Source organism: Columba livia, chromosome 3 (genome assembly GCF_036013475.1).
Source record: "Columba livia isolate bColLiv1 breed racing homer chromosome 3, bColLiv1.pat.W.v2, whole genome shotgun sequence".
Classification (NCBI taxonomy): Eukaryota; Metazoa; Chordata; class Aves; order Columbiformes; family Columbidae; genus Columba; species Columba livia.
In genome coordinates, this window is record NC_088604.1 from 103563566 (window position 1) to 103580207 (window position 16642).

The 16642-nt window shown below is 44.5% G+C and overlaps 1 protein-coding gene across 1 annotated transcript in view; it reads left to right on the top strand.

The window, feature by feature from the left end:
- The first annotated feature begins 9132 nt into the window (after positions 1-9132).
- CAPN13 (calpain 13) overlaps positions 9133-16642 on the top strand; it is a 61632-nt gene continuing 54122 nt past the window's right edge. The window contains exons 1-3 of the mRNA XM_021284820.2: positions 9133-9300; positions 15798-15980; positions 16510-16639. The gene's annotated coding sequence lies outside the window, so the exon portion shown is untranslated. The remainder of the gene's footprint in view (positions 9301-15797; positions 15981-16509; positions 16640-16642) is intronic.

Consider the following 16642-nt stretch of genomic DNA (forward strand, 5'->3'; position numbering starts at 1 on the left):
ATGCTGGGACTGTGTATCAAAAGCAGACTGAAGCTTAGTCAAGACTGTGATCCCACCCGTGAAAAGCACTATAGCTGGTCACATCATGCAGAAAGGTGTTCAGCTTGTAGCTATTAGGGTGATGCTTCTGGAAGACCTGGGTGCTTCCTACTGGTGAAAATGTTAAATGGTGAACTAGTGACATGAGTGTCACCTGATAAGCAGCTATAATAGCAACACTTCTGGTATCACCTGTGTATGCTTTAGGAGTCTACCCCCATCTAACCCACTGGTGGATCTGCAGTGGGGAGGCTCTATGCAGAGCTAGTTATGGGTTTGGAAGACCTGGGGGAACCGCATCATGATGAACTGAATGGAAGCATCTTGTAGGCAGGTATGAGACCCTTTACTTTCATCTTACAGCAGGGCTGAGTGAAGCCGAAACTGTTACTGCTGCAGTATACATCTTCACTGCTTCTGTCTTTTTGAACTAAAATTTTCAATATTACCTCTTGTCAGTCTTCTGCACTAAATTAAAATCCATTTTAGATAATGTCAGAAGGATGCCAGTACAACAGGTTATTAATCCTTCACCTATAACATCTGGAGAAAGCTACTGGGACTAGAGTACACTCATGATATTAGCCAAGTACCAAAGCCTGTGCTTCCATTCTGTAGAGGAAAGGGCTTGTTTCTCTGAAGTAATCACTCTTGCTGTAATCTGACCATCCCTCAGAGATTATTCAAATTAAAACTACACTCTGATACTCAAAAACAAGATTAGCTCTTTAAGGAGAGCCATACTTTGTACTGTGCTTGTTGGGCTCAGGAGGCTTTTGACTGAATCTCCAGTCTCCTGCTCAAAGTTAAGCTATCTGCTAACAGCAGCATCATTACTTTACTGCACAATATCCATCAAGCAACAGACCTTAGTATTTATTTAGCAGCAGGAGATCATTATCCAGTGGAAGCGTTCTTCGTGCCTTTAGACATCCTGCCTTAAATAAGGGTCAGCCATCCTGCTGACTGCTTAAAACTCACTTTACCCTGAGTACGAACGCTTATTTTGAGTTAAACAGGCAGAGATACAACTTCTTGAATTGCTTTTAATTCTCAGTGATTTCTTTTTTTTAAATTTGTTTTTGGTGTGTGCAATGAGAAGGCTGTGTGTGTGCTCTTTTTTTTTTTTGCAATGGCTCTGCTGGGAGTTCTTATTGTTGCCTTCATTTGAGTTTGCTTACACAGACAAAAATCACTCAAGCAAAATCACTGCTGATCACTCTGCAAGTGGGAATGATGTTGAGGCGACAGTTATATGGGCTTAGTTGTATGGATATAAACCATCTTCATTGGCTGGAAAAGCTGCCTTGGGAGGGGCTCAATCTTTTTGTGTTTGCTTTCAAGCACTTAGGAAGAAAGGTAGCAATTACAGAACACGGCTTTGGGTCACTTTAAGTCACCCAGTGATGAACATTTATGCCACATGTTACTGGCTTTTTAAAAGGCACTGTTCTGTGCCAGTGGTTACCCGCTGTATAGCTAAGTGTAAAACAAACTCCATATTCCAGTTGACACCCTTTCTAATTACATCTCACCTTCATTAGGCTATTAAAGTGATAAATGCTAGCAATTACATTGAACTCCATTGAAAACGCCCTGTCTGTGGCATGCATGGACTGTGATGTGAGTGATTTGCCCAGGAGCTCAGCAGAACTGTGCTGGTGCAGCGAAGCCCTGAACAAAACAACCACAAAAAGGGGAAAATAGGCAGCAAAACAGCTTAGCTGATTAGACAGTGTCTGACAGTAAAGTCTATACATGACATTGAATAGCACGGCTGGCTGGGGCTGATCTGCTGGCTGTGAGTGGCGGCTTCTTTTTCATTTTAATTAGATCTGTGCAGGAGGGGAAAGAGTGAGTGGACCTGCCATGTACTTTGACAAAGAATAAGGTGTTCAGATCTGGCACTGGTGGCTGTGCCATGGTTCTCCTGTGCTCACACGTTTTGGCTCTCCAGTGTTCTGGCACACACAATCTCCCTTGCCTGAAGAGGCAGGTCTCCTGGGGCCAGTGCAGATGGACATCTGTGCATCTGTAGGATTTAAATGTGTACAGTCACCTGTGCACATGTTCTCTCATACAAGAGGTAGACGCAGGTAGGTAAACAAAAAAGCCGCTTTCTGTCACTATAAAGGGATACGGTGCATGACAGTTTGCAGAGGCTGTGGGGAATGCTGCCCTGCGCAGCAGCAGAAGACGTGAGGAGGATTCCAGGGTGCTTGAGTGCCCGGCCACCCTTCCTCCCAGGCAGTCCCTTCTGGAGAACCAGGGAAAGAGCTGGTGAGATTTGAATTTTGGCTGATAAAAGGCTTTCTCCCTGTCAAGTGATCTGGGAGAGCAGCAAGATTGGGAACAAGGGAGCCAGGGAAGGGGGATTTTTGCCCCAGCCCCTGCTGCACCTTCTCCCGTCCTCCTTCTCTCATTGTTTTTGCAGGGCTGTTTCTCTCTGATACATCAGAAGGTTGTGCTTCCATTCAGCAAGATCTGGACAGGCTGGACGACAGGGCAGAGAAGAACCTGATGAAATTCAACAAAGGCAAGTGTAGGGTCCTGCACGTGGGGAGGGATAACCCCATGCACCAGCACAGGTTAGGGGTTGACCTGCTGGAAAGCAGCACTGCAGAGAAGGACTTGGGAGTTCTGGTCGACAGTAGGTTGACCATGAGTCAACAGTGTGCCCTTGTGGCCAAGAAGGCCAACGGTATCCTGGGGTAAATTAAGAAGAGTGTGACCAGCAGGTTGAGAGAGGTTCTCCTTCCCCTCTACTCTGCCCTGGTGAGGCCTCATCTGCAGTACTGCATCCAGTTTTGGGCTCCCCAGTTTAAGTTTAGGACAGGGAACTGCTGGAGAGAGTCCAGCGCAGGGCAACAAAGGTGATGAAGGGAGTGGAGCATCTCTCTTATGAGGAAAGTCTGAGGGAGCTGGGGCTCTTTAGCTTGGAGAAGAGGAGACTGAGGGGTGACCTCATTTGTGTTCACAAACATATGAAGGGTGAGTGTCACGAGGATGGAGCCAGGCTCTTCTCGGTGACAGCCAATGATAGGACAAGGGGTAATGGGTTCAAACTGAAACACAAGAGGTTCCACTTAAATTTGAGGAGAAACTTCTTCTCAGTGAAGGTGCCAGAGCACTGGAACAGGCTGCCCAGGGAGGTTGTGGAGTCTCCTTCTCTGGAGACATTCAAAACCTGCCTGGATGCCTTCCTGTGTAGACTCATCTAGGCTTTACAGTTCCTGCTCTGGCAGGGGGATTGGACTGGATGATCTTTTGAGGTCCCTTCCACTCTCTGACATTCTGTGAAGAAGGACAAGGAATTACTGGAGTGAGTCCAGCAGAGGGGTACGAAGACACTTAGGGGTCTGGAGCATCTTTCTTATGAGGAGAGACTGAGAGAGCTGGGTCTGCTCAGCCTGGAGAAGAGAAGGCTGAGAGGGGATCTCATCAATGTTTATAAATATCTCAAGGGTGTGTGTCAAGAGGGTGGGACCAGACTCTTTCCAGTGGTGCGCAACGATAGGTTGAGGTGCAATGGGCACAGACGGAAGCACAGGAGGTTCCATATGAGGAAAAGCGTCTTTACAGTGAGGGTGCCAGAGCACTGGAACAGGCTGCCCAGAGAGGTTGTGGAGTCTCCTTCTCTGGAGACATTCAAAACCCACCTGGACACCTTCCTGTGCGATCTGCTCTGGGTGAACCTGCTTCAGCAGGTTGGTTGGATTGGATGATCGCCAGAGGTCCCTTCCAACCCCAGCCATTCTGTGGCCACCACCATGGCTGAGGGCCCTGGCTGGGCCCTGCGGTGGTAACTGGCCCTTGGTGACACATGGCAGCCCCAGCCTCTCCTCAGAGAGGAGCCCCCTGGCCACCAGCACCCTGCCCCAGGCACACGCTACACAGACTGCACAGAGGAAGAGAGAGATCTCCCCCACATTAGAGGAAGCTGAAAGCTCTAACTCCTCTCTCAGCTGCCCAAAGACCTACCAAGGAAGGGGGAAGATGAGTTGGCATGTTTTGAGCAGTGTTATTCAGCATATGCTTGGCTGGTGTCCATCAAAGCTGTGCTGTCACCCCAAAGGTCAGTCCTATAGCTTATCCCCCTGAGCCTGTGTGCCTTGAAATGGCTACAGCCCTGAATCTGGCCATCAGCCTTGTCTAGGGGAGGGACACCCAAATGGGAACAATTTTGCAGTCAGGGAACCGGCCTGAGGGTTTGGAGTCACCTTGTGGTGCCTGAGCCATGACTGCCTCATGACTGGATGCTAATTGGATGTATATGGCTTTACAGCAACTGCTGCAGATCTGCCTGATTTCAGTCTTGTAGTAAACTTAATTTTAAAACCTCACAATGCATTGTTATTGCCATGTGCCAGGTTCAGCAGAGATCAGCCAGACACTGCAGGAGCAGATGTTTCGTTTCCTGATGGATTGAGCCAACACAGGAGATGGAGTGATAGAGATTTTTTTTTTTTTTAATAAATATGATGGCTTCTGCAAACTTTTTCCTGAGGGTTTCTGCAGGGCAACTGGTATTACTGCTAATAGCATACCTTGAGCTGCATCCAGGGTGCTCAGCTCCTCAGGGCTGGTGTCTTGGGAGCCAAACAATTGGGGTTTGCAATGAGTAAATAATTTCCCAGAGAAGGACAGCCAAAGTCGCTTCTTATAATTTCTGATCTTCCATTGGACAGATTGAGGGCTTCTCAAATACATTCACTCTCTGAAATTATTTGCTGAATACGACGATTAGTCATTTCTGATTTATGATTTTTTACAGTCTGTGAACAGCTCGAAGTAAGGTATTTGAGATTCAAAATCCTGGCTGTGCTGATGTGTTGATTAGCTGGTCTGAATGCATTAAGGTACTTGATGTGTTTCTATTTTCTGACTAAAACAAGTGTGACCTTTAAATATTTCGTACTACTAAAAATAATAAGTCATTAAAATCCTTAGTACTTGGCCTATGCCTTAAGAATATGATCCAGAGTTAGGAAACAACAAACAGCTGCAGGCTGATTATTGATAATTTATAGCAGTGGCCTTTCCTCCAGCTTCTTTTGACGGGGATAGCTTTTTGATGCCTGAATTGCCTTGCTGTATCTGAGTGACTTGCAGAAACCCTCTGAGCAAAATCATCAGCATCTGTCCCATACAATTTCTTCCTTTTTCCCAGAAAAAGAAACAGGTGGAAGGGCATGATTTGTTTTGCTATGGATGCCTTCTCTAATAAGGACTGCTCCTAGCAAAGCTTTCTGCATCTTGTTAGCTGCAGACTGGACTATGCGCTAGTCGGTTGATGTGGAAATTCTGTGTGTTTTCACCCAAATGGTAGAAACTTTGTCTATTTTCAGTGACTCAGTCTACACAACACAATCTATTTTCTATGTCTATTTTCTGCGATTGAAAGGCTTGCTCAAAATACTATTTTCGAATACATTCTTGCCAGTAAAATTGTTTAGAACCACATTTGTAGAAAAGTAACATGAAAGTAGCAGGAATCTGGAAAAAAACAAACAAACAAAACCAAACACACACCAAAAAAAAAACCAACAAACCAAAAAAAGTTCTTGAAAATAAGAAGAAAGATAATTCCTGAGAAAAATAATAGGGGGCTTATAAGCCACTTTAATTGAATGCCAGCCTATTGACCTGTCTTTCAAACAGGTGTGTCTGCAGCCTTGCTGGACCATCCTGCTGTTGCCATTAAGAAAGGCACTCGCAAACTGCCACCCCCCATCATCTCCTGACAATATGTCCTTGTGGTCACTGGGGGAAGAGATATGGAAAACAATGGGAGATGCTTGGTTATGTGCAAAAGGGTGGAGTTTAGACCTGGTGTAATTTTCTGTGAAATCAAAGGTGCTGGTGTGACTTTGAGGCAGAACAGCCCTGCTCTGCTCTCTGCCAGCCTCTGCCAACCAGGTCAACAGGGCTGGTTGGAGGTGTTTTACAAACATTTACTCAATCAAGAGTAAACAGATCCATGTGTGAGTCAAATCCAAGCTCAGGCTGAAGCCTGGTGTTGTGTTTGCTGGTAATGAGACTTTCCGGGTGTTGCATTATCCATAATTCTTCTTTGGGCATCACAGTTCAGGCTCTAATACCTACTGTCCATGATGACAGCAACAGAAATAAACTTTCTGCTGCATTGGTGACACCTGACTCGCTGTCCATGAGGAACACAACCCCAGGTAATAGTCAGCAGGTAGATTCAGTGGACCTGATTTTGGCTAATATTTACTTTTCAAGCACTTTTGATGCAAGCTTTGACAAATGGCTTTGCACAGATGCAGGTGTGAGGGCAGGCATTAGGGAAGTGCCAAAGAGAAACGGTGAAAATGAAGAGTAAGGTCAGGGTGGCAGGGAGATGTATCATCTTGTGTTAGACCTATCGATAAAGATGCAGGTGAAAGGAGATGGGGAAACCATCAGGCATATGGGCTTTTCTTCAGGTCTGAAACTAACCCAAAAAGGTTGGTTTTGCTGATTAACAGAGAAGCACTGTTATTTACCAGATGACAGTCTGTAGATGCTGATTCCCTGCCAGTCTGGATCAGACTGCCTTCTTTAGGGGACAAAGTAAGTTTGTGGTGTGGGCACATGCCACTTGGCTTTAGGGCCAGACTCAGGCCATTGGCATCTCCTGTTGTATTTAACAGTAGGGATGAAGCCTTGGTGTCCACAGCTCATTTGTGATGTGACCATTGACTCCAGGCATGGCTAGGGTGCTGCTGCCTTCCCGCAGAAGATGTGCTCCAAGGTACACTAAAGTTGTTGAATCGTTCTGTCAAAGTCTTTGGGTCAGATCGTGAAGCCAGCAGGCAGTTGTCCATGGTTTTATTTGGAAATCCATGCCTTGAGCTAATCCCTGATTAGAGAAACAAGAATTTCAGGTGTGTTTCTGAGACAGACTCTTGAATTATAAATGGGAGTTCATTTTCACAGAATCACAGAATGTCAGGGATTGGCAGGGACCTCAAAAGATCATCTAGTCCAATCCCCCCACTGGAGCAGGAACACCCAGATGAGGTTACACAGGAAGGTGTCCAGGCAGGTTTTGAATGTCTCCAGAGAAGGAGACTTGCACAACCTCCCTGTGCAGCCTGTTCCAGTGCTCTGGCACCCTCACCATGAAGAAGTTTCTTCTCAAATTTAAGTGGAACCTCTTGTGTTTCAGTTGGAACCCATTACCCCTTGTCCTATCATTGGTTGTCACCAAGAAGAGCCTGGCTCCATCCTCGTGACACTCACCCTTTTTATATTTGTAAACATTAATGAGATCACCCCTCAGTCTCCTCTTCTCCAAGCTAAAGAGCCCCAGCTCCCTCAGCCTTTCCTCATAAGGGAGATGCTCCACTCCCTTCATCATCTTTGTTGCCCTGCGCTGGACTCTCTCCAGCAGTTCCCTGTCCTTCTGGAACTGAGGGGCCCAGAACTGGACACAATATTCCAGATGTGGTCTCACCAGGGCAGAGTAGAGGGGAAGGAGAACCTCTCTCGACCTACTAACGACCCCCCTTCTGATATATCCCAGGATGCCATTGGCCTTCCTGGCCACAAGGGCACAGTGCTGGCTCATGGTCATCCTGCTGTCCACCAGGAGCCCCAGGTCCCTTTCCCCTACACTGCTCTCTAATAGGTCATTCCCCAACTTATTCTGGAACCTGGGGTTGTTCCTTTCCAGCTAAATGCTTTCTGATTCTGCTTTAGATTGTCTTTCTGTGAATGTTTCACCAGCAAAATTTTCTCTCTGGAGTTCTGACAAACACAAAGGGGTATAAAGCACACAGCTCAAACTCCTCGCGGTGCTGAGGTGACAAACAGTGGGGCACAGCCCTGGCAGTCCCAGCTACTGACTTCAGCATTGCTCACTGTGAGTAGCCATGAGGAGTTGCTGAACTCTGCTCTTCACTTATTGCTCAGTGTTGAATGAGAATATGGGATCTAACTTGCCTCCGAATTGCCACCTCCAGTAGTGCCTTAAAGGGCAAAGGGTGCATACTTGAAAGGAGGAGGAGTTTAAAAAGTGACTGTATATCTGCACTGTAGCTCTATAACCTGTGTTGCAGGCCTGTTGACACAGCAAGTAGAACAAAAGCATAGAAATCTTCATAAAACATAATTTTTATGATAATCACTTGGCTTTTCCACAGAACATAACCGCACTCATTAACAAAATGCCCCGAGAATTATTAAGCCAGTTTGGCTAATAAAAAAACAATTAAAGATTAACTGTTCTTAAAATTCCCTGTGTGTTTTTTCATACCCAATTGTTAATACACAATAAATTTTTTTCTTATCCTTCATCATTCTGACATGGAGTAATTGTTTGTTATTACTGTTCGGCTTACAGAGTTGCTAGAAGCTCCAGTCAGGGATCAAAGTCTTATTGTATGAGGCACTGTACACACATAATAAATAACAGCCTGTGGCCCCAAAGAAGCTGCAGGTTGGGCTATCTATACTATATAATTTTCTTTTTTTTTTTTTTTTTTCCCAGTAATGCAGTGTCCTCTTCTCTCTCTCTGACAGTCAGTTATTTTGTGTGAAACCGTCTTTGTGATTTCCTTGCAAGATGCTGCATTGCTCTGTGTAGCCTATAGTTAATAGGACCATCCCCAGTGCTTTGGCAGGAGGATATAAAGGGAGTGGAGAAGAGGAAGGTAATTCTTTGTTCCAGGAATCTATTCATCACAACCTGCAGTATTTCCTCCTCAATACCATTCTCCGTCACTCACTAGCACATATATTGGGTCAAACACATTATAGTTTGATTCTCCAGCTAATGGCTACTGAGGCCTTGTCTCAGTGTACTGCAATAAGCACAGTAATTGAAATTCAGGCTGCAGAAGAGAAATAGCTTAGTCTTCATTTCAGCACATCCTACACATGCTTATATAGAGTTTTCTCTTGGATGCAGTAAACAAGGGGCTCCATTCAGTATTGCTTCACAGTCTTATCCCACATTAGTGAACAAAATGTGACAGAACATAGAGGTCTCAGCGCTGATTGTTTATAAGTTCAATGTGTCTCATCTTCTTCCTCCAGAGGACAAACTTTTGAAGGTTTACTGTGGCAAAGTCAAGGTTCCTGATTAGTTCTTGGGAGCTGCTAAAATGGTGTTGCTTTTTCCAGAAAGGAGAGATACTTTGCTGAGCCCTGCCCCATACTCACTCCCTTTGCGCATCTCCGCATGGCTGACCAGCGTCAGAGCAACTGGAGGAAATTAGATGATTGGGAGAAGGACAAGACTTTTCTCATCAGGTGGGTTGTGGGGTATGTGGCAGCTTCTCATCCAGCTCCTGCTCCGTCTTAAACCTTGTTTTGTATTAGTGCTGGTATAGTGAGATTAGTGATCTGGGAGTTTTCCAATAAGCTCACCAAGTTTAAAATTAACATGTCCTGTTTCAGAAAAAGTTGAGACTAAAAGGGCATCAAGAAATGAGGCACTATCATGTTGTTTTCCAGTTTATTTTCAGACTCTCTTAGGTCCTTCCCAGCATGGTATTTTACTAGTTTTTCTCACCTCAATGGGGAGAAACCATTTCCAAGTCTGTCCTACCCCGGGACCCAGTCTTGCTGAGCCTTGTCCTCTCCTGCAGTGTCCCTCTTCCCTTTCATGGCATTGCCTTGCATTTTTTTACTGGATGGAATAATCTCCACAGAAGTGATCCTCTGTAAAATACCTGAGTCTTCACCCTTCTATTTACATTTTTGTTTTATATTTTGGCCCTGTTTCTATCCTGGCTTGTGTCTGTTACCCACAGATTCCTGTGCTTGACCACAGAAGTTTTCTAGGGTTTAGTCCTCCCCTCCACCCTCCCCCAAGAAGAATGGGGTGTTTAGAAATATAGTACGGTTTGGCTGGAAAAGTTAAATATAATCTGTGATGAGTTTCCTTAATCCATTGCAGAATATAGATAACCATAGAAGAACATTAGTTGAAATGTCAATGAAAAGTGTCAGAAATGTTCGCTGGGGACCATATGCTGTTCTCTGTACTGGTATCTTACTCTCCCTACATGCACTGAGCCCTGGCTAAATGGCTTATCTATCTGTTTAAGGCATTTAATTAGTACCTCAGATATAGTACCAATCCTCATTGTTCTGTGTACTGACAGAGCAGACCTGAGAGAGCAGACCTGCATTATCAGAGCATGTTGTGCAGCTCTGAGAGGGGACTTTGATCCTGACAGAAGAGCTCAGGGCTGGAGCTGCTCTGAAGCTGCTCATGCATGTAATGGGAGGCTCCTGCCAGCACAGCACCAGGAAAGAGGTGACAGGAAAGGGCCAGTGTGGGAAATGGTGTGCCAGCCGATCTGCCTGACACACCACAGGCGTGTGACAACAGGCTGGAAAATGAGAGCAAAACACATAAAATCTTTACTTTCAAGGGGGATGCAGCGGTGTGCTGGTTTCACCGAAATAAAGTTATTTTTCTTCATGCAGTTAGAAACCTTTCTTTTTGTAGCCAGCAAGATGTTGTTTGTATTTAGTTTGAGAACAAGAAGATAACACCCCAGGACAGAGTTAATGTTTTTAATTGTAGTTGTCTGGGAGCCAAGGTCTTTCTGAGCTCTCTGCCCAGAGGTTTGAGGTGGCTGAGAAGGGGGGCAGAGAGGGAGCAGAGCTTGACTGACAACCAGACTGATTGGTAAGAATACTCTGTGCCATTAGCATCATGCTGTGTATTTAAGGAAAGTCAGGATCTGCCAGTGAGGGGCAGACAGGGACAGAGACCCGTTTCAGTTTCTTCTCTGCTTCAGTGGAGTTTTGTTCAGGAGTTTCTTTTTTTTTGGCCTTTTGCCATCATATTGTTTTGCAGAGACCTCTGGGTCTTTCTGGCTTTATTTCTCTTCCCCCAGGACTGGCTGTTTGGGACCAGGTGCTGCTGCCTGGGACTGGCTGCTTGGTGCGGTTGGAGTCTGTGACAAATTGCACTGAGTATCTTTTCTTTTATACTCTATTTCCGTTATATGTGTATATAGGTATATCAGTAGTAGTAGTATAGTAATACTATTTTGTTATTTTATTGAACTAAGTTTATCTCAACCCACAAGTTTCTCCCTTCCCTTTTGATCCTCTCCCCTGTTTGGGGGTGGCAGAGAGGGAAGTGAGCGAACGACAGTCGTGGTTTTGAATTGCTAGCTCAGGTTAAACCACGATAAGTGGCATGTGCTGATGTACTTGTTCATGCAGGTCACAGCTGCCCCTACACTGTTCTTGTAAAGCAGAATTTGGAGAGGACAGTTTTCTCCACGAGGCTTTTAACCATTTGTATGTCTGAAACCAGGCTGAGCCCTGATGCCATGCTGCTCAGGATGACGACCCCAGGGTGGGCGCCACTGGCTTCTGTGCCTTAAGTTCTCCACTTGCTCTGTGGACCTTCACCACATGGTCTTTGCTTCTCTTTTGTCTTGGATGGGCTTGATTCTTACATGTGTCCTGGACACTAGAGCAGCCCCCAGAGTCATACTGCGAAAGAACCAATACTTTTCCTTCTAAGTCTGTACTGGTATTACAACTTCATCCAGGTAAATCTCTAGACTCTTTCTATACAAAACCTTCTTGTTGCTTTTTTCCTCCTCCCTTAACTGCAGCCCTCAGCAGTAAAACTACCTCATTTAGCGGAGGAGCCCAATTCTGTCTGGAGCTTTTCTCCGTGGCTTTGCCTGCCTCCCTATGCCTTTCAAACAAACAGTCAAGTTCTCCTCTGGTTTGAGCTGAAGCAGTACTGGTGAACAGGTATAGCCTCAAGAATAAGCTGAACTGCCTTCTTTATAGTTGGTGTTTTTTACTATCGGTCAGATGAGCAAGCTCAGAGGTATCCAGCTACTAGGTCATCAGGATAAGAAAACATGACTGTACTCAGGCTGGTAATGTTTTAGTTTTGTGTTTTTAACTGCCCAGCCCTGTGATATTGGTAAGTGCTGATGCTGTTACGCAAGCTATAAGATGACTTTTCTCACAGTCAAGATCATTCTTGGAGAGAGATCAAATGGGTCTCTAGTGAGAGGGGGTACAGAGAGCAGACTGTTTTTTTCACAGAAAGCTCTAGCAGCAGCCAAATGCAGGGCAATGACAGAAGCTGCACTCCACCTTGTGCTGTGGTTCACCTTCTGCCGAGCAGGAGGTGCTGTGGGATGGCAGCGAGTTTGGGCTCAGTGTATGTGAGAGGAACTGTGGAGTGTCAGTAACTCGTGGCTGCAGTGGGGCACATTCAGAATTTATTCAAATGCTACAGACACCTGTTTTAGGCTCTCTGTGTATTCCAGGAAAACACAGCATGATCCTGGGAGCCTCATGCCCGTGCTTATTGGGGCTGCAAGTAGAACTGCATACTGACCTGTCCTGGAGGCAGAAAGACCTGTGCCTGTCTTACCTAACATGGTAACTGCGATGAACATGAATTTTTTCAGGAATTACCAGCAAGTTTCTGTGTCTTGGCATGCTCTCCATCCTCTTTCAAGACAGTCTTGCTTTTTAAACTGCTAGGTACCTTGCAGGTGTGTATTTTGTGGTATTATTGCTCCAGACAAGGTCAGTTTGTTTGATTAAGAGAAGATGAAGCCAGAGTCATCAAAAACAGCTGCTTGCTGTTTTTTTTATATTTTAAATTTCCAGGAATCTGCTGATGGGCGTCCTAGTCTGAGAAATTAGTTCAGTTTTGCATTACCTCTCATTATTTGTATTTCACAAAGCCAATATACTTGAACAATGACCAACACTGTTGGCATACAACACACTGTGTGGTAAAGCTCCACAAGGGCTTCTTACAGAACAAGGCTGGGATGTTATTTATGTGATTTACGGCCATTTCATGGCCTTAGTTCCACTGTGATGACATTGTTTGCCATAATTAGCTTCAGATCCCTCTTCTGCTCCTGCTCTGATTTGGAGAGTAACCTCATCTTCAGGTTTTGAGTATACACTGAAGAACGTGTAATACAGGAGCAGCTATCTGGCTTGTCTCAAGTTGCAGCCTTTGCTGTCTCTAGGTGTTGGATGCCTTGTGGGAGCAAGGAGGAAAGGTGGACAGCAAATTTCCTATCTGACCAGAATACTAGCAGTGCATTCTTGTTGGCACCTTACAAATGATGAGATGTCAAGGAAATTGAAGCTGCGCCATGCAATATATGCCACTAGTCAGCAAAGGCTGAGGTGAGGACTAAGAACTGCGAATGTTTCTAGTAAACTGTCTGTGAATGATCTGCAGGCCAAGGATTCTTCATTAGAGGATGGCAGGAATGTTTCTGAAAAACAAACAAATGTGTTGCAATCTGTTCACACCAAGACAAAAAACAAACAAAAAAAAAGCATGACATAAATATCTTGTGCCTGCAGGGCTTTAACAAGGGCCGGATGCAGAAATGCCAAACAAGGGCTAATATGCTGATGAAAACAGGAACTTAATTTTGATGTGCCCTCCACAAAGGTCTGGCTCTAATGGAGTCCTTGCTGTTTCATGGATCCCAATACCCATTTCTGCAGAGGCAGATGAGGGACACTACAGTGAGAAGGGCGAAAGGGCTCCTTCACCTACTTAGTGCACTTACATTACTGAGCAGTTACTAGCAAAGTTTGGTAAAGCAAAGCAGCAGTGCTATGACCAGATGGAATGGTACTCATGTCACTTGCGAGGACAATGTCATGACAGCCCTGTTTAAAAAATGCTTCAGTGTTTATCACAATGATGGGATGGGCTCATTCTCATGGAGAAGTGCAGCGCTAGCTGCTGTGGGGCCAAACAAGGCTTGCAGTTTTGTGGAGGTTCAGCACATTCGAAGTGTTTTCCTATTCTGACCCTCATTCAAACGAAAAACAAAGTCTGAAATTTCCCAGGAAACCAAGTTCTGAAGAATAATTTCAGACTGAAGGTAGTGAGCTATTGCAATAACACTTGGGATATTTTTTACATTGCCATGTTAAACCTTTTCGATAATACAGAGAGGATCCTGAGATGCTGGGTTTTTCATAAGCAAAATAATGAGACCATTTCAAAATCAAAATGGAGCCTAGTGGCATTATTGAAAGATATTGTGTCTTTCTCATGGTGAAAATTCATTGCTAGTGGCTTTCATGTTTGACAGATTGGCATTTTTCTGAAGGAAAAATATTCCACTGGGAAATTCTAGTGCTAATAAGGGTGTCGGTAGCAGGCTGCCTGTTTCTTTTATTCTTTTTATTTTTATTCTTGAAGAATTCCCACTGTAGTCTGAAGTTGGATATTTCTTCTGAAAATAGGGCTCCAGAGAGAGATATTTTTCACACCAAATTCCCCCTCCCTCAAGTGGCAGTAGGATCTGGCTGTGCAGATTCGTTATGTACTGTTAAGCAGCTGCCACATTTCACTCCAGCAGCAGTTGTACTTTATTTACGAGCAAAATGATTCATATGTGAATATGGGGAAGTGCTGCAGCTCATGGTGAATTTGCACTAAGGGGCAGCTCATGGGTGAGGATTGGGTAAAAACAGATGTTGAAGCAGGACTTTGCTTTTTGCCTGATAGTTTATATGGTCATAAAAGTTTGTGATTCAGAAGGGCAGGTCCTGCCAGAAATGTGAGTGCAAAAACACAGAGCAAAGGAGATTGTCTATGAATAATACTATTTATAGCCTTACTGCATCTTGTCTAAAAGAAGCAAATAAATGGTAACACTTGACCTATATACAAAATTATGAATGAGGAAATGAAAGAGATTGATAGTGTTCTTCCATTAGTCCCGTAATGCAAAAGCAGTGGGACGCCGAATCACTGCAGCAAATGTGAAGGTGATGGAAGGAAGACTCCTCCTTTACACAAAACATAGTTGTGTTCACCACCCCGGAAAAGTTCCCAGTCTGTTTCTTTATTTACCATGATGTAAACGAGGAGTATTTCTGCTAAAAAGAGTGTGATCTTCACAAGGGAAAAGCAGAGGAAGTAAGAAATGAAGACATATGTCTGAAATGTTGCAATAGATAGCAGTCTTCATACTTCAGCACATAAGCTCTGTGGGTGGATTGAAGAGAGATGCCTTTCTTAACGCCAAAGCTTCTACCAGTACTTGGGCAAAGTTATGCTGTTCTCTTCCCCACCCTCAGAAGATGATACAAACCCCATTGCTTCCGAGAGGCTGCTGGCTACACAGGACAGCAGTCTGCCCTTCAGAAACATGAGCAAAGGGGAGGGAAGATAAATATATTTAGTATAAGGTCTCTTTTAAAAGAAACCCCAGTTTTGTGATTTTTTTGCGTGGGTGTATTTTTATTTCAGGGCAGTGAAGAATAAAGCTTCATTAAATCCCCAAATACATGAAATTCTGCCGTGCCAGCTGAGACCTTGCAAGCCATGCTAACTTCATAGAAAATGCAGATTCAACAGCACTTTTTGGTGTTTGCCCTTTGGTGCCAGTGCCCACTGGACCTGAGGAAGGAACACACCACAGCTGTTGGTCCTTAGCATAGAGACACACCTTTATTTGTGCTTTTAACAGCTCTGAGGTGGCAGCGTAGAAGCAGTTTTGAGTTTCTGCTGATCCCTGAGCATCTTTTGCTCCTGAGTGGATAAAGCTGCACAACTACCCTGAGGTGGATTAATGTCCCTGCTCTGCAAAAGCAAACCTCACGTCAGGGCAATCGTCAATCTGCCACAGTCTCACACGGTGCCACTAACAGAAAACACCCCTGCTCTCACTCACTCAAACAGCCCTGTGCTTTTCACTCAAATGCTTTTTAAAATTATTTTTCTTTTCCTTTTTTTTTTTTTATTTTATTTGCAGGGTTCCACAAACACTTAGGAGAGCAAATAATCCAAAGTCTCATTATGGAGCATAAATCCCTCTGCCTTCTGGGTTTCCTTCTCTGGAGTCACTGTGAAAATGGACACATCAATACAGCCTTCTGCAGAAAAGCTGACAATCTCAAAATGGTATCATGCTGCAATAACTGAAATCTCCTGCCAGGTTGGTGATGGTGCTTTCTAATCAACTTTGCAATGAATATTTCTTAAATCATGTTAATCCACTACTTAAGCAGAGATATCAGTTCCAGACAATGAATCACTGTACCTGGAGGGGAATATACCTGCCGTTTCCCCAGAGAGGAGGCGATTAACAGCATGCGTGCTGTCAGATGAGCTAGCAGCACTGGCATTTATCACCCCAGAGCTCCTTTCCTGCAATGAAGGAAATCTTTGCTCCCTGCTTCTGGTGCAATCAGCTTTTATTTATGTAGTGGTTGTGGAAAATGGCTCTTAAAGGAAAACTGCACCTGCTTTGCTCTCTGGGCAGGTTCTGCTCTAATTTAGACGAGTGCGTTTCCTATTAGAGTTTGCTAAATTTTGAGTTCTCATTCAGAAATAAGAGCCTTAAAATGTAAGTAGACAGAATATGGTGCATGGCTTTTGAAGATCTGGTTCTGGAGACCCACAGAACTAAATTAAACATTAAGAAGCTGAACTGTCTTTTTCATGAGAGCTTTTTATGTTCTCAGCTCCCCAAGCTCCTAGGGACCAGCTGCTATGGGAACTAACATCCCCACTCAAAGAGAGTGCAATCCAAGTTGAAAGAAGAAATTCTTGTTCTGAAGAGATTTCTAAACCTGGGTGATTCTGTTACTTCGGGTA